Source organism: Pristiophorus japonicus, chromosome 11 (genome assembly GCF_044704955.1).
Source record: "Pristiophorus japonicus isolate sPriJap1 chromosome 11, sPriJap1.hap1, whole genome shotgun sequence".
Classification (NCBI taxonomy): Eukaryota; Metazoa; Chordata; class Chondrichthyes; family Pristiophoridae; genus Pristiophorus; species Pristiophorus japonicus.
The window spans coordinates 85401767-85426844 of NC_091987.1; the positions used below are offsets into that span (position 1 = coordinate 85401767).

At 45.6% G+C, this 25078-nt stretch overlaps 1 protein-coding gene, 1 long non-coding RNA gene and 1 pseudogene across 2 annotated transcripts in view; 1 reads left to right on the forward strand and 2 right to left on the reverse strand.

Moving 5' to 3' along the window:
- LOC139276130 (zinc finger protein 850-like) overlaps nt 1-20011 on the reverse strand; it is a 171333-nt pseudogene extending 151322 nt beyond the window's left edge.
- The window catches only part of LOC139276136 (uncharacterized), a 39242-nt gene extending 18982 nt beyond the window's left edge, over nt 1-20260 (forward strand). Inside the window, exon 3 of the long non-coding RNA XR_011595823.1 lies at nt 19651-20260. This is a non-coding gene — a long non-coding RNA (uncharacterized lncRNA). The remainder of the gene's footprint in view (nt 1-19650) is intronic.
- LOC139276125 (NXPE family member 3-like) overlaps nt 1-25078 on the reverse strand; it is a 742865-nt gene that overhangs the window by 689295 nt on the left and 28492 nt on the right. The window lies entirely within an intron of this gene.

Sequence of the window (25078 nt, forward strand, 5' to 3'; positions counted from 1 at the left end):
TGGGTTCAGTTCCACACTCACTGGTTCCCCTCCCCTGAAGATGCTGACTCTGGCTGGGTTCAGTTCCACAGACTGATATCAATCACTTTGTTCCTGCACCAAGATGATGGCGCATGCGCTGCACGACTCACTGAATCAAGGTGGCGGAGCGCTGAACCTGCCTTCCTGCACCAATATGGCCGCCGTTAGCCTGGGCTTGTGACCGGGAGAAAGCCCCGAAGCTGCAATCGGCGATATTGCGGTTATTATTCTGAGCTTGCGGCGGGCACTGGTTGTTTATGAAGCCTCCCCGGCTCCCCGCTGGTCCATTACTTCGCTCCCTCCCGCTGAAAACGAAATTTCTGTGGAGCCTGTCAAAAACGATTCTCCTCCGCCATTACACGCACTGCGCATACTCCAAGCACAGCCAGGACCCGCGCCTGCGCACTAAGCTCCTGTAGTCTGGATGCGGCACATTCTCCACCGCGGGGCATGTTGGGTACATAAGACCATGAGAAATAGGAGCAGGAGTGGGTCATACAGCCTCGCGAGCCTCCTCCCCATTCAATAAGATTTGATGGGACAGTCGAGGGGCAGCTTTACGCTTGCTAACCCGCGCTGTACCTGTTCTGCAGTGTTTGATGGGACAGTGTACAGGGAGATTAACTCTGTATCTAACCAATGCAGTACCTAACCTGGGAGTGTTTGGGACAGGCTGGAGGGAGATTTAATCTTTATGTAACCCATGCTGTACCTGCCCTGGGAATGTCTGGTGAGACAGCGTAGAGGGACTTTTACTCTGCATCTAACCTGTGTTGCACCTTCCCGAGGAATAGTTGATGGGACAGTGCAGAGGGAGCTTTACTCTGCATCTAACCCGTGTTGCACCTTCCCTGGGAATAGTTGATGGGACAGTGTAGAGGGAGAAATGACTCTGCATTTATCCCGTGCTGTTCCTGCCCTGGAGTGTTTGGGGGAGATAGACTCCATGTCTAACCTGTACTGTACTGGCCCTGGCAGTGTTTGATGGGACAATGTTGAGGGGGCTTTACTCTATATCTAACCTGTGCTGTGCATGCGCTGGGAATGTCTCGTGGGACAGTGCAAAGGGATCCTTGCTGTGTTTTTAATATGTGCTGTCCTGCCCTTGGACTGTTTAATGGGACAGTGTAGAGAGACATTTACTCTGTGTTTAAACCATGCTGTACTTCACGTGAGAGTGATGCAGCAGAGTGGAGGGACCTTTACTCTGTATCTATCCCGTGCTGTACCTGCCCTGGAAGTGTTTGATGGGACAGTGTAGAATGAGCTTTACTCATTATCTAACCCTGTGCTGTACTTGCCCTGGCAGTGTTTGATGGGACAGTGCAGAGGGAGCTTTATTCTGTATCTAACCAATGCAGTATCTACTCTGGAATGCTTGGGACAGTGTAGAGGGGGTTATACTCCATATCTAACCTGTGTTGTATCTGTCCTTGGACTGTCTAGTGGGACAGTATTAAGGAATCTTTACTTTGTATCTAAGCAAGGCAAGTATATCCTTCCTGAGATAAGGAGACCAAAACTGTGTACAGTACTCCAGGTGTAGTCTCACCAAGGCACTGTACAATTGTAGAGCGAAATTTGATAGGGTTACCCTTTATCTAAATTATGCTGTACCTGCCCTAGGATGTTTATTTGGAAAGTGTAGAGGGTGCTTTACTTAGTACCTAACCAATGCAGTACCTGCCCTGGAAGTATTTGTTGGGACAGTGTAGAGTGAGCTTTACTCTGTATCTAATTCCTGCTGTACCTGCCCTGGGAATATTTGATGGGATAATGTAGAGAGAGCTTTATGCTGTACCCAACCTGTGCTGTACCTGTCCTCTGAGTGTTTGATGGGGCAGTGTAGAGGGAGCTTTACTCTGTATCGAACCCGTGCTGTACCTGCCCTGCGAGTGTTTGATGGGACAGTGTAGACGGAGCTTTACTATGTATCCAAGTGTGGATAAATGGGTAATTTTCTGGTTAGCAAACCGTGACTAGTGGGGTGCTGCAGGGATCGGTGCTGGGTCCTCAACTATTTACAAACTATATTCATGACTTGGATGAAGGGGCCAAGTGTAATGTAGCCAAGTTTGCTGATTACACAAAGATGGGTGGGAAAGCAAATTGTGAGCAGGACACACAAAAATCTCCAAAGGGATACAGACTGGCTAAGTGAGTGGGCAAAAATTTGGCAGAAGGAGTATAATGTGGGAAAATATGGGGTCATTCACTAGGCGACAGTCTGAGAATAAGGAGCCGTCCATTTAAAACTGAAATGAGCAGAAATTTCTTCTGAGGTTTGTAAATCCATGAAATTCTCTGCCCCAGAGAACTGTGGTTGCTGGCTCATTGAATAAATTAAAGGCGGAGATAGACGGATTTTTGAGTGATAAGGGAATAAAGTGTTATGGGAAGCGGGCAGGAAAGTGGAGCTGACCCCAAGATCAATCAGCCATATCCAATTAAATGGCAGAGCAGTCTCGAGGGGCCAAGAGGCCTACTCCTGCTCCTATTTCTTATATTATAATCTACCCTGTGCTGTACCTGCCCTGAGAGTGTTTGATGGGACAATGTAGATGGACTTCAGTCTGTATCTAACCCGTGCTGTACCTGCCCTGGGAGTGTTGTTGGGACAGTGTAGAAGGAGCTTTACTCTGTATCTAACCCATGCTGTATCTACCCGGGAATGCTTTGGACAGTGTAGAGGGAGCTGTACTCTGTATCTAACCTGTGCTGTACCTGCCCTTGGAATGTCTGGTGGGACAGTGTTGAGGGAGATTTACTCAATATCTAACAAATGCTGTATCTGCCCTTGGAATGGTTGGGACAGAGTAGAAGAAGATGTACTCCATTTCTAATATGTGCTGTACCTGCCCTGGGAATGTCTGATGGAACAATATAGAGTGAGCTTTACTCTATATTTAAACTATGTTGTACCTTCCCTGGGTGAATTTGATGGGACAATGCAGAGGGAGCTTTACTCTGTACCTAACCCGTGCTGTACCTGCCCTGGGAGTGTTTGATGGGGTAGTGTAGTCAGAGCTTTACTTTGTATCTGAGTTGGGGTAAATGGGTCATTTTTCTGCTGGCAAACAGTGAATAGTGGGGTGCTGCAGGGATCGGTGCTGGGTCCTCAATTATTTACAATCTATATTAATGACTTGGATGAAGGGACTGAGTGTAATGTAGCCAAGTTTGCTGATGATACAAAGAAGGGTGGGAAAACAAATTGTGAGGACACAAAAAATGTGTAAAGAGATATAGACAGGCTCAGTGAGTGGGCAAACATTTGGCAAATGGAGTATAATGTGGGAAAATGTGAGATTATCCACCTTGGCAGAAACAATAGAAAAGCAAATTATAATTTAAATGGAGAAAAATTGCAAAGTGCTGCAGTACAGAGACACCTGGGGTTCGTGGTGCATGAAACACAAAAGGTTACTATGCAGGTACAGCAAGTAATCAAGAAGGCAAATGGAATGTTGGTCTTTATTGGAAGGGGGATAGAGTATAAAAGCAGACAATTACTTCTACAACTGTACAGGGTATTGGTGAGGCCAAACCGAGAGCACAACGTACAGTTTTGGCCTCCGTATTTAAGGAAGGATATACTTTCACTGGAGGCTGTTCAGAGAAGGTTCACTAGGTTGATTCTGGAGATGAGGGAGTTGACTTATGAAGATAGGTTGGGCTTATACCCATTGGCGTAGAGAAGAATGAGAGGTGATCTTATTGAAACAGAGTCTCGGAATAAGAGGCTGCACATTTAAAACTGAGATTAGGAAGAATTTCTTCTCTGAGGGTTGTCAATCTATGGAATTCTCTGCTCCAGAGAGCAGTGGAGGATGGATCATTGAATAAATTTAAGGCGGAGATAGATAGATTTTTGAGCGATAAGGGTTATGGGGAGTGGGTGGGGAAGTGGAGCTGAGTCCATGATCAAATCAGCCAGGAACCTATTAAATGGTGGAGCAGGCTCGAGGGGCCAAATGTGCTACTCCTGCCCTTGGAATGTCTGGTGGGACAGTGTTGAGGGAGCTTTACTCTGTATCTAAGCAAGGCAACTATAGAAACATAGAAAATAGGTGCAGGAATAGACCATTCAGCCCTTCTAGCCTGCACCGCCATTCAATGAGTTCATGGCTGAACATGCACTTCAGTACCCACTTCCTGCTTTCTCGCCATACCCCTTGATCCCCTGAGTAGTAAGGACTTCATCTAACTCCCTTTTGAATATATTTAGTGAATTGGCCTCAACTACTTTCTGTGGTAGAGAATTCCACAGGTTCACCACTCTCTGGGTGAAGAAGTTTCTCCTCATCTCGGTCTTAAATGGCTTACCCCTTATCCTCAGACTGTGACCCCTGGTTCTGGACTTCCCCAACATTGGGAACATTCTTCCTGCATCTAACCTGTCTAAACCCGTCAGAATTTTAAACGTTTCTATGAGGTCCCCTCTCATTCTTCTGAACTCCAGTGAATACAAGCCCAGTTGATCCAGTCTTTCTTGATAGGTCAGTCCCACCATCCCGGGAATCAGTCTGGTGAATCTCCGCTGCACTCCCTCAATAGCAAGAATGTCCTTCCTCAAGTTAGGAGACCAAAACTGTACACAATACTCCAGGTGTGGCCTCACCAAGGCCCTGTACAACTGTAGCAACACCTCCCTGCCCCTGTACTCAAATCCCCTCGCTATGAAGGCCAACATGCCATTTACTTTCTTAACCGCCTGCTGTACCTGCATGCCAACCTTCAATGACTGATGTACCATGACATCCAGGTCTCGTTGCACCTCCCCTTTTCCTAATCTGTCACCATTCAGATAATAGTCTGTCTCTCTGTTTTTACCACCAAAGTGGATAACCTTATATTTATTCACATTATACTTCATCTGCCATGCATTTGCCCACTCACTTAACCTATCCAAGTCACTCTGCAGCCTCATAGCATCCTCCTCGTAGCTCACACTACCACCCAACTTAGTGTCATCCGCAAATTTGGAGATACTACATTTAATCCCCTCATCTAAATCATTAATGTACAATGTAAACAGCTGGGGCCCCAGCACAGAACCTTGCGGTACCCCACTAGTCACTGCCTGCCATTCTGAAAAGTACCCATTTACTCCTACTCTTTGCTTCCTGTCTGACAACCAGTTCTCATTCCACGTCAGCACACTACCCCCAATCCCATGTGCTTTAACTTTGCACATTAATCTCTTGTATGGGACCTTGTCGAAAGCCTTCTGAAAGTCCAAATATACCACATCAACTGGTTCTCCCTTGTCCACTTTACTGGAAACATCCTCAAAAAATTCCAGAAGATTTGTCAAGCATGATTTCCCTTTCACAGGTCCAAGTCAGCATGGATTTATCATGTCACCTCTTTCCAAATGCGCTGCTATTACATCCTTAATAATTGATTCCATCATTTTACCCACTACTGAGGTCAGGCTGACCGGTCTATAATTCCCTGTTTTCTCTCTCCCTCCTTTTTTAAAAAGTGGGGTTACATTGGCTACCCTCCACTCCATAGGAACTGATCCAGAGTCAATGGAATGTTGGAAAAAGTCATTGAATGCATCCGCTATTTCCAAGGCCACCTCCTTAAGTACTCTGGGATGCAGTCCATCAAGCCCTGGGGATTTATCGGCCTTCAATCCCATCAATTTCCCCAACACAATTTCCCGACTAATAAAGATTTCCCTCAGTTCCTCCTCTTTACTAGACCCTCTGACCCCTTTTATATCCGGAAGGTTGTTTGTGTCCTCCTGAGTGAATACCGAACCAAAGTACTTGTTCAATTGGTCTGCCATTTCTTTGTTCCCTGTTATGACTTCCCCTGATTCTGACTGCAGGGGACCTACGTTTGTCTTTACTAACCTTTTTCTCTTTACATATCTATAGAAACTTTTGCAATCTGCCTTAATGTTCCCTGCAAGCTTCTTCTCGTACTCCATTTGCCCTAATCAAATCCTTTGTCCTCCTCTGCTGAGTTCTAAATTTCTCCCAGTCCACGGGTTCGCTGCTATTTCTGGCCAATTTGTATGCCACTTCCTTGGCTTTAATACTATCCCTGATTTCCCTTGATAGCCATGGTTGAACCATCTTCCCTTTTTTATTTTTACGCCAGACAGGAATGTACAATTGTTGTAGTTCATCCATGCGGTCTCTAAATGTCTGCCGTTGCCCATCCACAGTCAACCCCTTAAGTATCATTCGCCAATCTATCCTAGCCAATTCACGCCTCATACCTTCAAAGTTACCCTTCTTTAAGTTCTGGACCATGGTCTCTGAATTAACTGTTTCATTCTCCATCCTAATGCAGAATTTCACCATATTATGCTCACTCTTCCCCAAGGGGCCTCGCACAATGAGATTGCTAATTAATCCTCTCTCATTACACAACACCCAGTCTAAGATGGCCTCCCCCTTAGTTGGTTCCTCGACATATTGGTCCAGAAAACCATCCCTTATGCACTCCAGGAAATCCTCCTCCACCATATTGCTTCCAGTTTGGCTAGCCCAATCTATGTGCATATTAAAGTCAACCATTATAACTGCTGCACCTTTATTGCATATACCCCTAATTTCCTGTTTGATGCCCTCCCCAACATCACTACTACTGTTTGGAGGTCTGTACACAACTCCCACTAACGTTTTTTGCCCTTTGGTGTTCTGCAGCTCTACCCATATATCCTTCCTCAGATAAGGATGCCAAAACTGTGTACAGTACTCCAGATGTGGTCTCACCAAGGTCATGTACAATTGTAGAGTGAGGTTTGAGAGTGGATTATCCTGCATCTAAATTATGCTGTACCTGCCCTAGGATTGTTTATTTGGACAGTGCAGAGGGAGCATCACTTACTGTCTAACTGATACAGTACTTCCTCTGGGAGTGTTTGAGGGACAGTGTAGAGGGAGCTTTATTCTGTATCTAACCCGTGCTGTACATGCCCTGGAGTGTTTGATGGGGCAATGCAGAGTGAGCTTCGCTCTGTATCTACCCCATGCTGTACCTGCCCTCGGATTGTTTGTTGGGACAGCATAGAGGAAGAAATTACTTTGTATTTATCCCGTGCAGTACATGCGCTGGGAATGTTTGATGGGACAGCATAGAGTGAGCTTTACTCTGTTTCTGACCCGTGCTGTACATGCCCTGGGAGTGTTTGATGGGACATTGTAGAACGAGCTTTACTCTGTATATATTCCATGCTGCACCTGCCCTGTGAGTTGATGCGACAGTGTCGAGGAAGCTTTATTCTGTATCCAGCCAATGCAGTATCTACCCTGGAATATTGGGACAGGTTAGAGGGAGATATACTCTGTATCTAACCTGTGTTGTACCTGTCCTTGGAATGTCTAGTGGGACAGTGTTGAGGAAGCTTTACTCTGTATCTTAGCAAGGCAAGTATATCCTTCCTTAGATAAGGAGACCAAAACTGTGCACAGTATTCCAGTTATCTCATCAAGGCCATGTACAATTGTAGAGCGAAGTTATAGAGAGAATTACACTTGATCTAAATTATGCTGTACCTGCCCTAGGAGTTTTTATTTGAACAGTGTTGAGGGAGCTTTACTTAATATCTAACCAATGCAGTACCTGCCCTGGGAGTGGTTGATGGGGCAGTGTAGAGGGAGCTTTACTCTGTATCTAACACATGCTGTACTTGCCCTGAAAATGTTTGATGGGACAGTGTAGTGCAAGAAATTACTTCTGTATTTAACCCGTGCTGTACCTGCCCTGTGACTTTTAATGGGACTGTTCAGACGGAGCTTTACGCTGAACATAACCCGTGCAGTACCTGCCCTGGGAGAGTTTGATGGGACAGTGTAGAGGGAGCTTTACTCTGTATCTGACCCGAGCTGTCCCTGCCCTGGGAGTGTTTGATGGGACAGTGCAGAGGGAGCTTTACTGTGTAACTAATCCATGCTGTCCCTGCCCAGGGAGTGTTTGGGATATTGTAGACTGAGATTTACTCTGCATCAACCCTGGTAGTGTTTGGGACAGAATGGAATGAGACTTGCTCTGTATCTAACCCGTGCAGTACCGGTAGTCCTGACATCAGTAGCAGGGAAAACGCTAGAATATCTTATTAAGCACATGATAACCGCACTCTTCGGAAGTAATAACAGGATTGGGCAGAATCAACACGGATTTATGAAAGGGAAATTGTACTTGACAAATCTGTTAAGTGTTTTTTGAGGTTGTAACTAGCATGATAGATGAGGTGGAACCACTGGATGTGGTGTATTTAGATTTACAGAAGGCATTCGATGAGGTGCCATACAAGAGTTTATTAAAATTAAGGCTCATGGGATTGGACATAACATACTAGCAAGGATTAAGGATTGGTTAATGGACAGAAAACAGAGAGTACGAATAACGGGTCATTCCGGGTTGGTAGACTGTAACTGGTGGGGTGCTGCTAGCATGCAAAGCTAGTTGGGAATGTAAGTTGTGAGGAGGATAAAAAGATGTTTCAAGGGGATATATACAGGCTCAGCGAGTGGGCAAGAACATGGCAAATGGAATATCATGAGAAGAAATGTTAAGTTACACACTGATAGTAAAAATAGAAAGGCAGAGTATTTTTTTTAAATGGTGAGAGATCGGGAAATGTTGGTGTTCAGAGGGACCTGGTGTTCTTGTACACAAATTGCTAAAAGTTAATATGCAGGAACAGCAAGCAATTAAGAAAGCAAATGGTATATTGGCCTTTATTACAAGAGCATTTGAGTATAACAGTAAAGATGTCTTGCTGCAATTATACAGGGCCCTGGTGAGATCGCACCTGGAGTATTGTGCACAGTTTTGGTCTCCTTACCTAAGGAAAGATAAACTTGCTATAGAGGGAGTGCAACGAAGGTTCACCAGACTGATTGCTGGGATGGGGGGATTGTCCAATGAGAGATTGAGTGGACTAGGCCTATATTCTCTAGCATTTAATGAACGGCAATGCCCACATCCCATGAACTAATTTTAAAAAGAGATGAGTGAGATGCTTAAATTTGATCAAGGACACCAGCCAAATTATTAGAGACACTCCCTGTCCTCAGGATCTGTGTCCAGAGGACAAGCTGATGGGTTTATCCGATCATCTTTGGGTAAAATGTTGTGCTCATTGAGCTGAGCACCTCATGCCCAGCATCAAACACTCTCCAGTCGGGCACAGTACGGGTTAGATACAGAGTGAACCCATCGGTCGCTCCCTGACACAGATACTGAGGGACAGGGAGTGTCTGGGACAATGACATTTCTCACTCAATAAGATACAAATTGATCCTGTACCTCTCCCCATTAATCCTGGGCTCCACACGGGTCGAATCCTGCTCCTGTTTCCCTTCCTGTAACAGCACTGAGCTCAACCCAGCCCATAATGAGCAGGGCTCAGGGGAGGTTGGTTGCTAGGCACTGCAGTGATGTCATAAAGCAGGGCCATTCCTTGCCCCTTTAAAGGTGGAGAGCTGGGACGACCTGTCTCAACACACATCCCCCTGTTCATACTGAGAATCCCCGGGGAAGGTCCAAGATCCAGAGTGTGGAACACAACCAAGGGGGAAAGGGGAGGAGAGCTGGGACGTCCTGTCTCAATACACATCCCACTATTCATACTGAGAATCCCCGGGGAAGACCCAAGGCCCAAGGCCCAGAGTGTGGAACACAACCAAGGGGGAAAGAGGAGGAAAGAAGGGGAGGTAAATCAAGGAGTCGGGACTGAGGGCCACCAAGCTTCAGTTTTGGAGCCTGTAGACTTCAGCAGGGGAATTCTCTACCACAGAAAGTAGTTGAGGCCAATTCACTAAATATATTCAAAAGGGAGTTAGATGAAGTCCTTACTACTTGGGGGATCAAGGGGTATGGCGAGAAAGCAGGAAGGGGGTACTGAAGTTGCATGTTCAGCCATGAACTCATTGAATGGCGGTGCAGGCTAGAAGGGCTGAATGGCCTACTCCTGCACCTATTTTCTATGTTTCTATGAGTGAGTTCTGTAGTTTCAGGATCCAGGGAGAGAACAAGGAGCAGATGGGGAAACTGGTGTGGATCCCAGCACAGTGAGGATGTAGGGGGAGGGAGATTGTGTCGGGCTGTGTATTATGGGTGTAGGAGGGACAAGAGAGGAAAGGTCAGAGGAGCAATTACTGCAGCAGTGTCCATCAATAGTGAGAGAGAGAAGGTGGGGGTCAGAGTGGGGCCCTGGACAGGCCGGTAAACTGTTTGTTTGCTGTGACTGTTAATTTTGGATTCTTTTTCCCTCAATCTGTTTCAGTAAAAACACTGACACGTAACACCTTTGTTGCCTTTTCTGTAAAAGACCTTTATTGAAGATTCTCCGGCCGGGACTTGTCAAGATAAAGGGACACTCTCAAATCAGAGCCTGTTCACCTTCCTCTGGACAAGCACCTTTTCAGCGCGAAACAACCACAGTTATACATTTCAAAACAGAACACATTTGATTGGCACTTGGTCTATCCAATCCCTTTATGCCCCCCCCCGCCCCCGAGTATGTCCAATGGCAGTCAAGGAAGTCTCCCAATTAGGGCTGGTGCCATTTGTTATAGCTTCGTTACACTGTCTTCCCTTATCGGTAAAAACCCAATTAGTTTCCCTTCCTCCTTATCAGTAAAATCCATTACTTTTCTCCTCCTATCTAGCATTGCTTTCTTTCTTTGTGCCACCTTGCGTCTTTCTCATGACCCGTGTCTAACCTCAACCTCAACTCTTGGTAACCCCTTTTCTTTTCTGTCGATTCTGCAATTGTCTGCCTCTTGACATTTCTTTAGCTATTTTCCCATGATTCCCTATCTCCGTCCTTTTGCCACATTCTCATGACCAGCTTTCCTTCTGTCACAAATCGCCTCCTGTAGCCCAGTGACACAAACAGCCCATTAAACACCAACAATGTCCTTTGGTCTGGTGAGGTCTCCCTTTGTGAAACATCAGCTGTTAAAGCTTCTCATTCTGACTCGCTCGCAGTGAGACAGCATTCACTGTCCTTTTTATTCCATGGGCTTCATCTTTGCTGGTATTGGTAACAAGCCCGGGATCACTAAACACAAAACCCAGTCTGTTAATCACTTCCAGCTACTGGACTTAGCGTGTACCCCAGAGCATCTCTCTCTCCTTCAATGTGTGAATAGAGCATCACGCCTGCAAAGCTGGTTTAAGTTTATAACCAGGCAGCGAATCTATTTAAGAAAAGCCTGTAGGCCGATGAGGCATTGTTCAGGTGCCAGTGTGCAGCTGGTTTGCCCGGCATTTTGCCTGTAATGGAACATAACTGAATATTTCTCCCAGTGTAACCTTTGCTGTAATGAAATGTGTCTTTTAATAAGCCTCACATTCTTGCTCATGTCTGCTGCAATTGTTTAGAAAGGGGATGTGTGAAGTGATGGTGTTTGTATGGGGATGTGAAGCAAGGAAACGCTATCTGTGTATGGCAGTGACACAGCCTTGTGGTCACAGGCAGAACAATGCAGCGATATCCTTGTGGTTATTGTTTGAGCAGGGTCAGTTCATGAATGCTCAAGCTAAGAGGTGCCAGGGATGGGGAGCAGCAGCAGTAAATAAAGTCTAAATGTAAATTCTGATGTAGTTTATCTTCATTTATTCCTATATTAATAGCTTTTGCTGAATGTGGCCCATGCCAAGTGCCTGGATATTGGATAAGGCCCACCATAGAAAATGAGTTTGACACCCTGAGGTAGACAATGTCAACTGGATTCCCCCATCCACCAACCTAACGGCTTCTTTACAAACTCAAGCTAGTTTGTAAGACATGACCATGTTTACCAGAATCCGTGTTCAGTATCTCTAATGGCCCCTTCCCTTTCCCCATGATCGAAAACAGCATCTCTCAGGATCCCTTCAAGCACCTTCCCATAATCGAGGTCACGTTGATGGGCCTTCAGTTCACGATTTCTGACTTGTGCCCAATTTGGAAAATGGTAACTACGTGTGCTATCTTCCAATCTCAGGGAACAATCCCTGACTCTACTGAGCTGTTGGAGATATGGGCAAGGGACTGACAGAGCACCTGTCCCATCTCTTTAAACACCCATGTCTGGATATCATCCACACCTTACACGCATCAAGATTAACCCGCATGGCGACTTTGCTGTCAGTGAAGAGAGATGAGAATGACCAAAGTGCCATTTGGCCCTCTCAGTGTGACCCGAAAGGACTGTGTCCAGACTCCCCCCATACGATCCTCCCCCAGATTGTCCTCTCTGAGCTCCAGCCAGCTGATGCTAAACACTCCGGTGGGAAAGACAAAAATCCACAGCAATGTGTTGAAAGCAACACTAATTTATTTGAATATATCACAAATATTAAACTCCAGTCCAGTTACAGGCGTTATTAACATCAGCGGAAACAAACTCCAACTGTCAGAATGAACACGATTCAGTCAGAATGTGATTAACAGCAGCAATAACAGCAGAATCCAACCCCTGCAATCACTTGTGAACTCGCTGGTGTGTCAGCAGGTTGGATGATGTAGTGAATCCCTTCCCACACTCCGAGCAGGTGAATGGCCTCTCCCCAGTGTGAACTCGCTGGTGTGTCAGCAGGTGGGAGAACCGAGTGAATCCCTTCCCACAATCGGAGCAGGTGAATGGCCTCTCCCCAGTGTGAACTCGCTGGTGTGTCAGCAGGTGGGAGAACCGAGTGAATCCCTTCCCACAATCGGAGCAGGTGAACGGCCTCTCCCCAGTGTGAACTCGCTGGTGTGCCAGCAGGCTGGAGGACTGAGTGAATCCCTCCCCACACTCGCAGCAGGTGAACGGCCTCTCCCCAGTGTGAACTCGCTGGTGCCTCAGCAGATGGGAGAACTGAGTGAATCCCTTCCCACAATCGGAGCAGGTGAACGGCCTCTCCCCAGTGTGAACTCGCTGGTGTGTCAGCAGGTTGGATGATGTAGTGAATCCCTTCCCACAATCGGAGCATGTGAACGGCCTCTCCCTAGTGTGAACTCGCTGGTGTGTCAGCAGGTGGGAGGGCTGAATGAATCCCTTCCCACAAACGGAGCAGGTGAATGGTTCCTCCCCAGTGTGAACTCGCTGGTGTGTCAGCAGGTTGGATGATGTAATGAATCCCTTCCCACAATCAGAGCAGGTGAAAGGCCTCTCCCTAGTGTGAACTCGCTGGTGTGTCAGCAGGTTGGATGACTGAGTGAATCCCTTCCCACAATCCGAGCAGGTGAACGGCCTCTCCCTAGTGTGAACTCGCTGATGAGTCAGCAGGTTGGATGATGTAGTGAATCCCTTCCCACACTCAGAGCAGGTGAATGGCCTCTCCCCAGTGTGAGCTCGCTGGTGTGTCAGCAGGTGGGAGGACCGAATGAATCCCTTCCCACACTCAGAGCAGGTGAACGGCCTCTCCCCAGTGTGAACTCGCTGGTGTGTCAGCAGGTGGGAGGACTGAGTGAATCCCTTCCCACAATCAGAGCAGGTGAACGGCCTCTCCCCAGTGTGAACTCGCTGATGTGTTTCCAGCTGGGACGGGTAGTTGAAACGTTTCCCACAGTCCCCACACGGTTTCTCCCCAGTGTGACTGCGCTTGTGTCTCTCCAGGTTGGATGATCGGCTGAAGCCTTGTCCACACACAGAGCACGTGTAGAGCTTCTCCCCGCTGTGAACAGTGCTTTTTGCTTCCATGGTCAAAGGCCGATGATATTCAGGTCCCGATGAATCGAGTGACTCCGTCAGATCTTAATGTGATGTTTGGTTTGAGCCTCCGGTCGACAAATCCTCCCCGTTTAATACCCTGTAAGTGAATTTCAAACAAGAAAAAGGGTGGGTGAGAGAGAACCCACAAAACACAAAGGCAGGTTGTGAAATTGAGCTGAATGAACCTGGTTATTTGTGCGGCCGTCAGCAGAAAAAAAAGTAAGCATGAAAGCTGTCGGATTGTCGTAAAAACCCAACTGGTCACTAATGTCCTTCAGGGACGGGAACCCACCACCCTAAGCCTACACAAGACTCTGGCCTCTATGGGAGGAGGGAGAGGTGGGCGGGGCGAAGAGGAGGGACTTTATACATCTGCAGGTCAACCAGAACTTTGACAGAACCTCCCAAACCTAGAACCTCTCCCACCTAGATGGACCAGGGCAGCAGGTGCATGGGAAATCCATCACCTCCAAGTTCCACTCCAAGTCTCTCACCATCCTGACTTGGGCATATATCACCGTTCCTACATTGTTACTGGGTGAAAATCCTGGAACTCCTCACCTAACAGCATAGTGGGAGGACCTTCACCACACGGACTGCAGCGGTTCGAGAAGGCCCACCATCACCTTGTCAAGGGGCAAATGGAAATTGGAAATATATTCTGACCTTACTAGCGACACCCACATCCCAAGAAGGGCTTAAAACAAATCTGCATACTGAACGCCTGTACAGAAATACTTGTTCCTAAACCAATACTCTTCTACATTGTGCGGGCAGTGTGTGTTTCGCAGCTTAATCTCCCCTAGAATCTACCGCCATTGACAGTCTCTCATCGGAAATTGTTGGGCCCGACTGGGCTCAGAGGTACTGGGGGTGAAACCCAGCAGTTTCTCCCCACCCCCCCCCCTCTCCACTCCAGCACAAACTGATGCAACAAACAGACCCACACAGGAGGCCAGGGAGCGACTTCCGCATCCAGTGCCCACCCTGATACAGAGCGGCTCTGGATTGGTCGCTCTGTGTTTCCAGTATCGATGCACTTCAGATCAGCCTGTGAGGGAGAAGGGAATAGAGGCTTATGCTGATAGAGTTAGAACCATCGAATCAGAGAATGGTTACAGCACAGAAGACCGTTCGGCCCATCGAGCCCGTGCCAGCTCTCTGCAAGAGCACCTCAGCTAGTCCCACTGCCCCGCCCTTACCCCACAGCCCTGCAAATGTTTTTCTTTCAGGAACTTATCCAACTCCCTTTTGAAAGCCGTGATTGAGTCTGCCTCCACCACCCTTTCAGGCCGTGCATTCCAGATATTAACCACTCACTACGCAAAAAGCTTTTTTCTTGTGTTGCCTTTGGTTCTTTTGCCAATCATCTTAAATCTGTGTCCTCTGGTTCTCGACCCTTCTGCCAATGGGAATAGTATCTCTCTATCCACTCTGGCAAGACCCCTCTTAATTTTGAACACCTCTATAAAATCTCCTCTCAATCTTCCCTGCTCTAAGGAGAACATAAGAAATAAGAGCGGGAGTAGACTATTTGGCCCCTCGAGCCTGCTCCGCCATTCAATACGATCATGGCTGATCTGATCATGGGCTCAGCTCCACTTTCCTCCCACTCCCCATAAACCTTTATTCCTTTATCGCTCAAATATCTGTCTATCTCCGCCTTAAATATATTCAATGACCCAGCCTCCACAGCTCTCTGGGGCAGAGAATTCTACAGATTTACAACCCTCAAGAGAAGAAATTCCGCCTCATCTCAGTTTTAAATGGGCGACTCCTTATTCTGAAACTATGCCCCTTGGTTCTAGATTCCCCTATGAGTGGAAACATCCTCTCTGCATCCACCTTGTCAAGCCCCCTCAGTATCTTTTATGTTTCAATACAATCACATCTCATTCTTCTGAACTGCAATGTGCAGAGACCCAAATTACTCAACCTTTCTTCATAAGTCAACCCCCTCATCTCAGGAATCAACCTGGTGAACCTTCTCTGAACTGCCTCCAATGTGAAAGTATATCCTTCCTTAAATACGGAGACCAAAACTGTATGCAGTACTCCAGATGTGGCCTCATCAATATCCTGTACAGTTGTAGCAGAACTTCTCTGCTTTTATACTCTATCCCCCTTGCAACCCCAGCTTCTCCAGTCCAGGTAACTGAAGTCCCTCATCCCTGGAATCATTCTCGTAAATCTTTTCTGCACCCTCTCTAAGGCCTTCACATTATTCCTAAAGTGCGTTGCCCACAATTGGGCATAATACTCAGGTTGAGGCCGAACCAGTGCTTTGTACAGGTTCATCATAATATCCACACTTTTGTACTCTATACTTCTATTTCTAAAGAAAGTACTGTCTAATGTAATACAAACAGGGACAGGGTCTAGTGTAATATAAACAGAGGCAGGGTCTCGGGTGATATTTAAAATTAGTCCCGGTGCCACGAGCTAGTGAGCACAGAAATAGGAGGATAGAGCAGATGACTGCGTGGCTGGAGAGATGGTGCAGGTGGGAGGGGTTTAGATTCCTGACGCATTGGGACCACTTCTGGGGGAGGTGGCACTGTATAAGCCGGACGGGTTGCACCTCAACAGAGCCGGGACCAATATCCTCGCGGGTGGGTTTGCTAGTGCTAGGAAGGGTTTAAACTAGTTTGGCAGGGGGATGGGAACCTGAAAATAGATTCAGGAGGAAGGGAAGTAAAGCTAGAATTAGAAAGCAAAAATGTAGAAAGTGAGTTTGAAGGACAGAGTAAAAAAGCAGGAAAAAAGTGTAAAAAAACAAATTTAAAAGATCTTTGTCTAAATGCACATAACATTCGTAACAAAATAGATGAGTTGACGGCACAAATAGATACAAATGGGTATGATCAGATAGCCGTTACAGAGACATGGTTGCAAAGTGACCAGGACTGGGAACTGAATATTCAGGGGTATTTGACAATTCGGAAGGACAGGCAGAAAGGAAAAGGAGGTGGGGTAGCGCTGTTGATAACGGATGGGATCAGTGCGTTAGTGAGAAACGATATTTGCTCAGAGGATCAAGATATTGAATCAGTTTGGGTGGAGATAAGGAATAATAAAGGGAAAAAATCACTGGTGGGCATAGTCTATAGGCACCCTAACAGTAGCTACACTGTTGGACGGAGTATAAATCAAGAAATAATGGAGGTTTGTAATAAAGGAACGGCAATAATTACGGGTGATTTTAAACCTCATGTTGATTGGACAAAGCAAATTGGCCTGGGGAGCCTTGAGGAGGAGTCCATAGAGTGTATCCGGGATAGTTTCTTTGAACAGTACGTTGCGGAACCAACCAGGGAGCAGACTATCTTAGATCTAATACTGTGTAATGAGGCAGGATTAATAAATGATCTCGTAGTAAAAGATCCTCTAGGAATGAGTGACCATAATATGGTTGAATTTCAAATTCAGTTGGAGGGTAAGAAAGTTGGTTCTCAAACCAGGGTCCGAAGCTTAAATAAAGGAGACTACAATGGTATGAGGGCAGAGTTGGCTAAAGTGGACTGGGAAAATAGACTAAAGAATGGGACGGTTGATGAGCAGTGGTAGATAGTTAAGGAGATATTTCATAACCTACAACAAAAATATATCTCAATGAGAAGGAAAGACTGTAAGAGAAGGGATAACCATCCGTGGCTAACTAATGAAATAAGGGACGGTATCAAATTGAAAACACAGGCATACAACATGGCCAAGACTAGTGGGAGGCTAGAGGATTGGGAATTTTTAAAAGCCAGCAGAGTACGACTAAAAAAAATGATTAAGAGGGAAGATAGATTATGAAAGTAAACTAGAACAAAATATAAAAACAGATAGTAAGAGTCCTTCATAGTAGAAGACACTAAAAACATCCCAATAGTGGATAATCAAGGGGCTGTAGGTAGGGAGGAACGTAATACAATCACTATCACTAATAACGTAGTATTAGATAAAATAATGGGATTAAAGGCGGACAAGTCCCTTGGTGATGGCTTGCATCCTAGGGTCTTAAGAGAAGTGGCTGCAGAGATAGTGGATGCATTGGTTGTAATCTACCAAAATTCCCTGGATTCTGGGGCGGTTCCAACAGATTGGAAAACCGCAAATGTAACGCCCCTATTTGAAAAAGGAGGCAGACAAAAAGCAGGACACTATACTATAGACCAGTTAGCCTAACATCTATCGTTGGGAAAATGCTGGAGTCCATTATTAAGGAAGCAGTAGCAGGATATTTGGAAAAGCATGATTCAATCAAGCAGATTCAGCATGGTTTTATGAAAGGGAAATCATGTTTGATAAATTCGCTGGAGTTCTTTGAGGATGTAATAAGCAGGTGGATAAGGGGGAAGCAGTGGATAGAAACATAGAAACATAGAAAATAGGTGCAGGAGTAGGCCATTCAGCCCTTCTAGCCTGCACCGCCATTCAATGAGTTCATGGCTGAACATGAAACTTCAGTACCCCCTTCCTGCTTTCTCGCCATAACCCTTGATCCCCCGAGTAGTAAGGACTTCATCTAACTCCCTTTTGAATATATTTAGTGAATTGGCCTCAACTACTTTCTGTGGTAGAGAATTCCACAGGTTCACCACTCTCTGGGTGAAGAAGTTTCTCCTCATCTCGGTCCTAAATGGCTTACCCCTTATCCTCAGACTGTGACCCCTGGTTCTGGACTTCCCCAACATTGGGAACATTATAGAAACATAGAAAATAGGTGCAGGGAAACATAAAGCAGGACACTATACTATAGACCAGTTAGCCTAACATCTATGTGGTGTATTTGGATTTCCAGAAGGCATTCGATAAGGTGCCACCTAAGAGATTACTGCATAAGATAAAAGCTCACAGGGTTGGGGGTAATATGTTATGGCATGGATAGAGGATTGGCTAAATAGAAAACAGAGAGTCGGGATAAATGGGTCATTTTCCAGTTGGCAAATATGACTAGTGGAGTGCCGCAGGGATCGGTGCTGGATCCTCAACTATTTACAATCTATATTAATGACCTGGATGAAGGGACCAAGTTTGCTGTTGATACAAAAATTGCGAGAACACAAAAAATCAGCAAAGGGATGTAGACAGGTTAAGTGAGTGGGCAAACATTTGGCAGATGCAGTATAACGTGGTAAAATGTGAGGTTATCCACTTTGGCAGAAATAATAGAAAAGCAAATTATAATTTAAATAGAAAAAAATTGCAAAGAGCTGCATTACAGAGAGACCTGGGGGTCCTTGTGCATGAAACACAAAAAATTATTGTGCAGGTACAGCAAGTAATCAAGAAGGCAAATGGAATATTGGCCTATCTTGCAAGGGGGATAGAGTATAAAAGCAGAGAAGTCCTACTACAACTGTACAGGGTGTGGGTGAGACCTTGAGACCTGGAGTACTGCGTACAGTTTTGGTCTCCGTATTTAAGGAAGGATATACTTGCATTGGAGGCAGTTCAGAGAAGGTTCGCTAGGTTGATTCAGGAGATGATATGAGGATAGGTTGAGTAGGCTGGTCCTATACACATTGGAGTTCAGAAGAATGAGAGGTGATCTTATTGAAACTTAATGATAATGAGGGGGCTCGACAAGGTGGATGCCGGCCATTTAAAACTGAGATGAGGAGGAATTTCTTCTTTCAGAGAGTTGTAAATCTGTGGAATTCTCTGCCCTGAGAGCTGTGGAGGCTGGGTCATTGAATATATTTAAGGCGGAGATAGACAGATTTTTGAGTGATAAGGGAGTAAAGGGTTATGGGAAGCGGGCAGGGAAGTGGAGCTGAGTCCATGATCAGACCAGCCATGATCTTATTGAATGGCGAGCAGGCTCGGGGGGTCAAATGACCTACTCCTGCTCCTATTTCTCATATTCTTATGTAATTGTGTGAACATAAACTCAGAACTGAGCAACGCCTTTCGGGGAGATGGTGAGAAATCCGAGATGTGGGGAGTGAGAATAAATTATCTGATACATTGCTTTCCGCACTAGGACCCGGTTGGAAACAGACACTGACATCATTCACTTTGTTCCTGCACCAAGATGGCCGCGCATGCGCTGTGCTACTCACTGAATCAAGATGGCTGAGCACTGAACCTGCCTTCCTGCACGAAGATGGCTGCCGTTAGCCTGGCCTGTGACCGGGAGAAAGCCCCGAAGCTGCAACCGTCGATATTCCGGTTATTATTCCGGGCTTGCGGCGGGCACCGGTTGTTTATAAAGCCTCCCCGGCTCCCCGCTGGTCCATTGCTCCCCTCCGACCCGCTGAAAATGACAATTCTGAGCAGCCTATACTACACGTGGCTCTTCCGCCATTACACGGACCGCGCATGCTCAAACCCCAGGCAGGACCCGCCCCTGCGCAATGAGCTCCTGTAGTCTGGGTGCGGCACATTCTCGCCCGTCGTGCATGCTGGACAAAAGCCCCGCCATTGACATCCTGCATTTGTGACTGGAACAGGATTTACTGTGATTGCATTGGGCACAGAACCATGCTCATTCTGGCAGTTATTGTTTGTTCCTGATGATCTTAATAACCCCTATATGTGAGCTGGAGATTAATATTGTCTATAAATGTTGAATAAATCAGCTTTGTTTCAAACACAGTGTGTCGAATATTTGAAGCAAAAGATAGAAATAAGAAAAGTAAAAGCGGAGGGCAGCAAAACCCAAGTCAAAAATGAAAAAGGGCCACATTACAGCCAAATTCTAAAGGGGCAAAGGGTGTTAAAAAGACAAGCCTGAAGGCTCTGCGCCTCAATGCGAGGTGTATTCGTAATTAGGTGGACGAATTAACTGCGCAGGCAGCAATTAACAAATATGATATAATTGGCATCACGGAGACATGGCTCCAGGGTGACCAAAGCTGAGAACTCATGAGTAATCAGCATTCAGGAAGGATAGATAGAAAGGAAAAGGAGGTGGGGTAGCTTTGCTGGTTAAAGAGGAAATTAACACAATAGTAGGGAAGGATATGGATGATGTGGAATCTGTATGGGTGGAGCTGCGGTATACCAAAGGGCAGAAAACGCTAGTGGGAGTTGTGTACAGACCACCAAACAGTGGGGTCGTGGACAGCATCAAACAAGAAATTAGAGATGCATGCAATAATGGTACAGCAGTTATCATGGGCGGCTTTAATCTACATATAAATGGAGCTAACCAAATTGGTAGCAATATGGTGAAGGAAGATTTCCTGGAGTGTATTTCTAGACCAATATGTCGAGGAAACAACTAGAGGGCTGGCCATCCTAGACTGGATGATGTGTAATGAGAAAGGACTAATTAGCAATCTTGTTGTGCGAGACCCCTTGGGGAAGAGTGACCATAATATGGCAGAATTCTTTATCAAGATGGAGAGTGACACAGTTAATTCAGAGACTAGGGTCTTGAACTTAAGGAAATGTAACTTCGATGGTATAAGACGTGAATTGGCTAGAATAGAGTGGCGAATGATACTTAAAGGGTTGATGGTGGATTGGCAATGGCAACATTTAAAGAGCACATGGATGAACTTCAACAATTGTACATCCCTGTCTGGAGTAAAAACAAAACGGAGAAGGTGGCTCAACCGTGGCTAACAAGGGAAATTAAGGATAGTGTTAAATCCAAGGAAGAGGCATATAAATTGGCCAGAAAAAGCATCAAACCTGAGGACTGGGTGAAATTTAGAATCCAGTAGAGGAGGACAAAGTGTTTAATTAGGAGGGGGAAAATAGAGTATGAGAGTTAGCTTGCTAGGAACATAAAAACTGACAGCAAGCGCTTCTATAGATATGTGAAGAGAAAAAGATTAGTGAAGACAAACGTAGGTCCCTTGCAGTCAGATTCAGGTGAATTTATAATGGGGAACAAAGAAATTGCAGACCAGTTGAACAAATACTTTGGTTCTGTCTTCATGAAGGAAGACACAAATAACCTTCTGGAAATACTAGGGGACAGAGGATCTAGTGAGAAGGAGGAACTGAAGGAAATCCTTATTAGGCGGGAAATTGTGTTAGGGAAATTGATGGGATTGAAGGCCGATAAATCCCTGTGGCGTGATAGTCTGTTTCCCAGAGTACTTAAGGAAGTGGCCATAGAAATGGTGGATGCATTGGTGACTATTTTCCAACAGTCTATGGACTCTGGATCAGTTCCTATGGACTGGAGGGTAGCTAATATAACACCACTTTTTAAAAAAGGAGGGAGAGAGAAAACGAATAATTACGGACAGGTTAACCTGACCTCAATAGTGAGGAAAATGTTGCAATCAATTATTACAGATGAAATAGCAGCACATTTGGAAAGCAGTGACAGGATCAGTCCAAGTCAGCATGGATGTGTGAAAGGGAAATCATGCTTGACAAATCTTCTAGAATTTTTTGAGGATGTTTCCAGTAGAGTGGACAAGGGAGAACCAGTGGATGTGGTGTATTTGGACTTTCAAAGGGCTTTTGACAATGTCCCACACAAGACACTTGTGTGCAAAATTAAAGCACATGGTATTGGGGGTAATGTACTGACATGGATAGAGAACTAGTTGGCAGAAGGAAGCAGAGAGTCAGGATTAACGGGTCCTTTTCAGAATGGCAGGCAGTGACTAGTGGGGTGCCGCAGGGCTCAGTGCTGGGACCCCAGCTATTTACAATATACAGCAATGATGTAGATGAATGAATTTGTGTATTATCTCCAAGTTTGCAGATGACACTAAACTGGGTGGCGGTGTGAGCTGTGAGGAGGATGCTAAGATGCTGCAGGGTGACTTGGACAGGTTAGGTGTTTGGACAAATGCATGCAGATGCAGTATAATGTGGGTAAATGTGAGGTTATCCACTTTGGTGGCAAAAACATGAAGGCAGAATATTATCTGAATGGCGGCAGATTAGGAAAAGAGGAGGTGCAACGAGACCTGGGTGTCATGGTACAATAGTCGTTGAAAGTTGGCATGCAGGTACAGCAGGCGGTGAAGAAGCAAATGGTATGTTGGCCATCATAGCTAGGGGATTTGAGTATAGGAGCAGGGAGGTCTTACTGCAGTTGTACAGGGCCTTGGAGAGGCCTCACCTGGAATATTGTGTTCAGTTTTAGTCTCCTAATCTGAGGAAGGACGTTCTTGTTATTTTGAGGGAGTGCAGCAAAGGTTCACCAGACTGATTCCCGGAATGGCAGGACTGACATATTGGGAAAGACTGGATCAACTGAGCCACTCGAGTATTCACTGGAGTTTAGAAGGATGAGAGGGGATCTCATAGAAACATATAAAGTTCTGATGGGACTGAACAGGTTAGATGCAGGAAGAATATTCCCAATGTTTTGGAAATCCAGGACCAGAGGACACAGTATAAGGATAAGGAGTAATCCATTTAGGACTGAGCTGAAGAGAAAATTCTTCACTCAGAGTTGTTAACCTGTGGAATTCTCTGCCGCAGAGAGTTGTTGATGCCAGTTCATTGGATATATTCAAGAGGGAGTTAGATATGGCCCTTACAGCGAAAGAGATCAAGGGGTATGGAGAGAAAGCAGGAAAGGGGTACTGAGGTGAAGGATCAGCCATGATCTTATTGAATGGTGGTGCAGGCTCGAAGGGCCGAATGGCCTACTCCTGCACCTATTTTCTATGTTTCTCCGTGATCAGAGGAGAGTAATTGATTTTCTGTTACCGACTGTTCCATTTTAGTGCTTTTTCTTACTCTAACTTACATCACTTCTCACCTAGTTCGCCTTCTATCATATCAAACCTCAAACTTGTTCCGTTTGAATACATGACTTGTGGTTGTAGTAGACTTAACTGCAATGTCTCACTGTAAACTCAGCTGAAATCCTTTGAACCACCCCTTTATTGGACTGTCTTGCATAATATTTGAAATCCGTTACTTTCTGTATCTGTTAACCCGTTTTTGGAACCGATTTAATTAAAAAAAACTCACCCACACATTTTGCATGTGATAGCCTGTGAAATATTTTAATATTTGTAATTATCATTGTCACAAACTCCGTTCCTTAGCCACCGACTCCATCCCTCTCCCCAACTTCTGTCTGATGCTCAAGCAGACTGTTCGCAACCTTGGTGTCATACTTGACCCCGACATAAGTTTTTGACCACATATCCTATCCGCAGCATAACTAAGATTGCTTATTCCACCTCTGAAACATCGCCCATTTACACTCATCCTCTGCTGAAGCCCTCATCCATGCCTTTGTCATCTCTGGACATGACTATTCCAACGCACTCCTCCCACATTCTACCCGACATAAACTCGAGTTGATCCACAACTCGGCTGCCCATGCCCTAACTCGCAACAAGTCCAGCTAACCCATCACCCTGTGCTCGCTGACCGGCATTGCCTTCTGGTTAAGCAATCAGTGGGTGTGGTCTAGTCATGGGTGGAGATTTCTCTGTATCTGACCCGTGTTGTACGTGCCCTAGGAGTATTTGAGGCAAGGTAGAGGAAGATATACTCTGTGTCTAACCTGTACTGTAGCTGCCCGGGAAGTGTTTGATGGGACTGTGTAGAGGGAGCTTTACTCTGTATCTCACCCATACTGTACCTGCCCGGGGAGTGTTTGATGGGACTGTGTAGAGGGAGCTTTACTCTGTATCTCACCCATACTGTACCTGCCCGGGGAGTGTTTGATGGACTGTGTAGAGGGAGCTTTACTCTGTATGTAACCCATGCTGTACATGCCCTGGGAGTGTTTGGGATACTGTAGACTGAGATTTACTCTGTATCAACCCTGGTATTGTTTGGGACAGGATGGAGTGAGATTTACTCTTTATCTAAGCCGTGCTGTACCGGTAGCCATGAAATCAGTGGTAGAGATAATGCTAGAATCGATTATTAAGCACGTGGTAACAGGGGACTTCGCAAATAATAACAGGATTGGGCAGAATCAACACGGATTTATGAAGGGGAAACTGTACTTGACAAAACTGTTAGTGTTTTTTGAGGTTGTTGTTGGTGTTTCGGACAGTGGGGTAACGCCCCTTTGGAATGTTGCATTCCTTTCTGCCACTTTTGATCGGTTCACACTTTCCGGAGTTTACTACTCAGCCTTTCTTGTCATTGTCGCTTGATTTATCCTCTTTAGTTATTTTCATTATTTTGAATTATGTTGATTAACAGTATGATCCTTTAGGTTCTAGTTTCTTTTTGGTAAATTGGATTCTCTGATGCCCCCTGTTTATTGTGTCTAGACCGCTGTGCCTTTGTGTATCATTCTGGACACTGATGCAATGCTCTGTTTTTAGATTAGATGTGGGGCTGGGTTAATATGGGTAATATACCTTCTGTTCTAGCTTCCTCTTTTTAGTTGTTTGGGTTTTCTCCTGTCTATTATTTGCTGTATCAGAGAGGCTGTGACTTTGTGTGTCATTCTGGACACTGATGCCTTGCTCTAATTTTATTCTGGATACTGGTGTACCATTCTATTTCTAGGG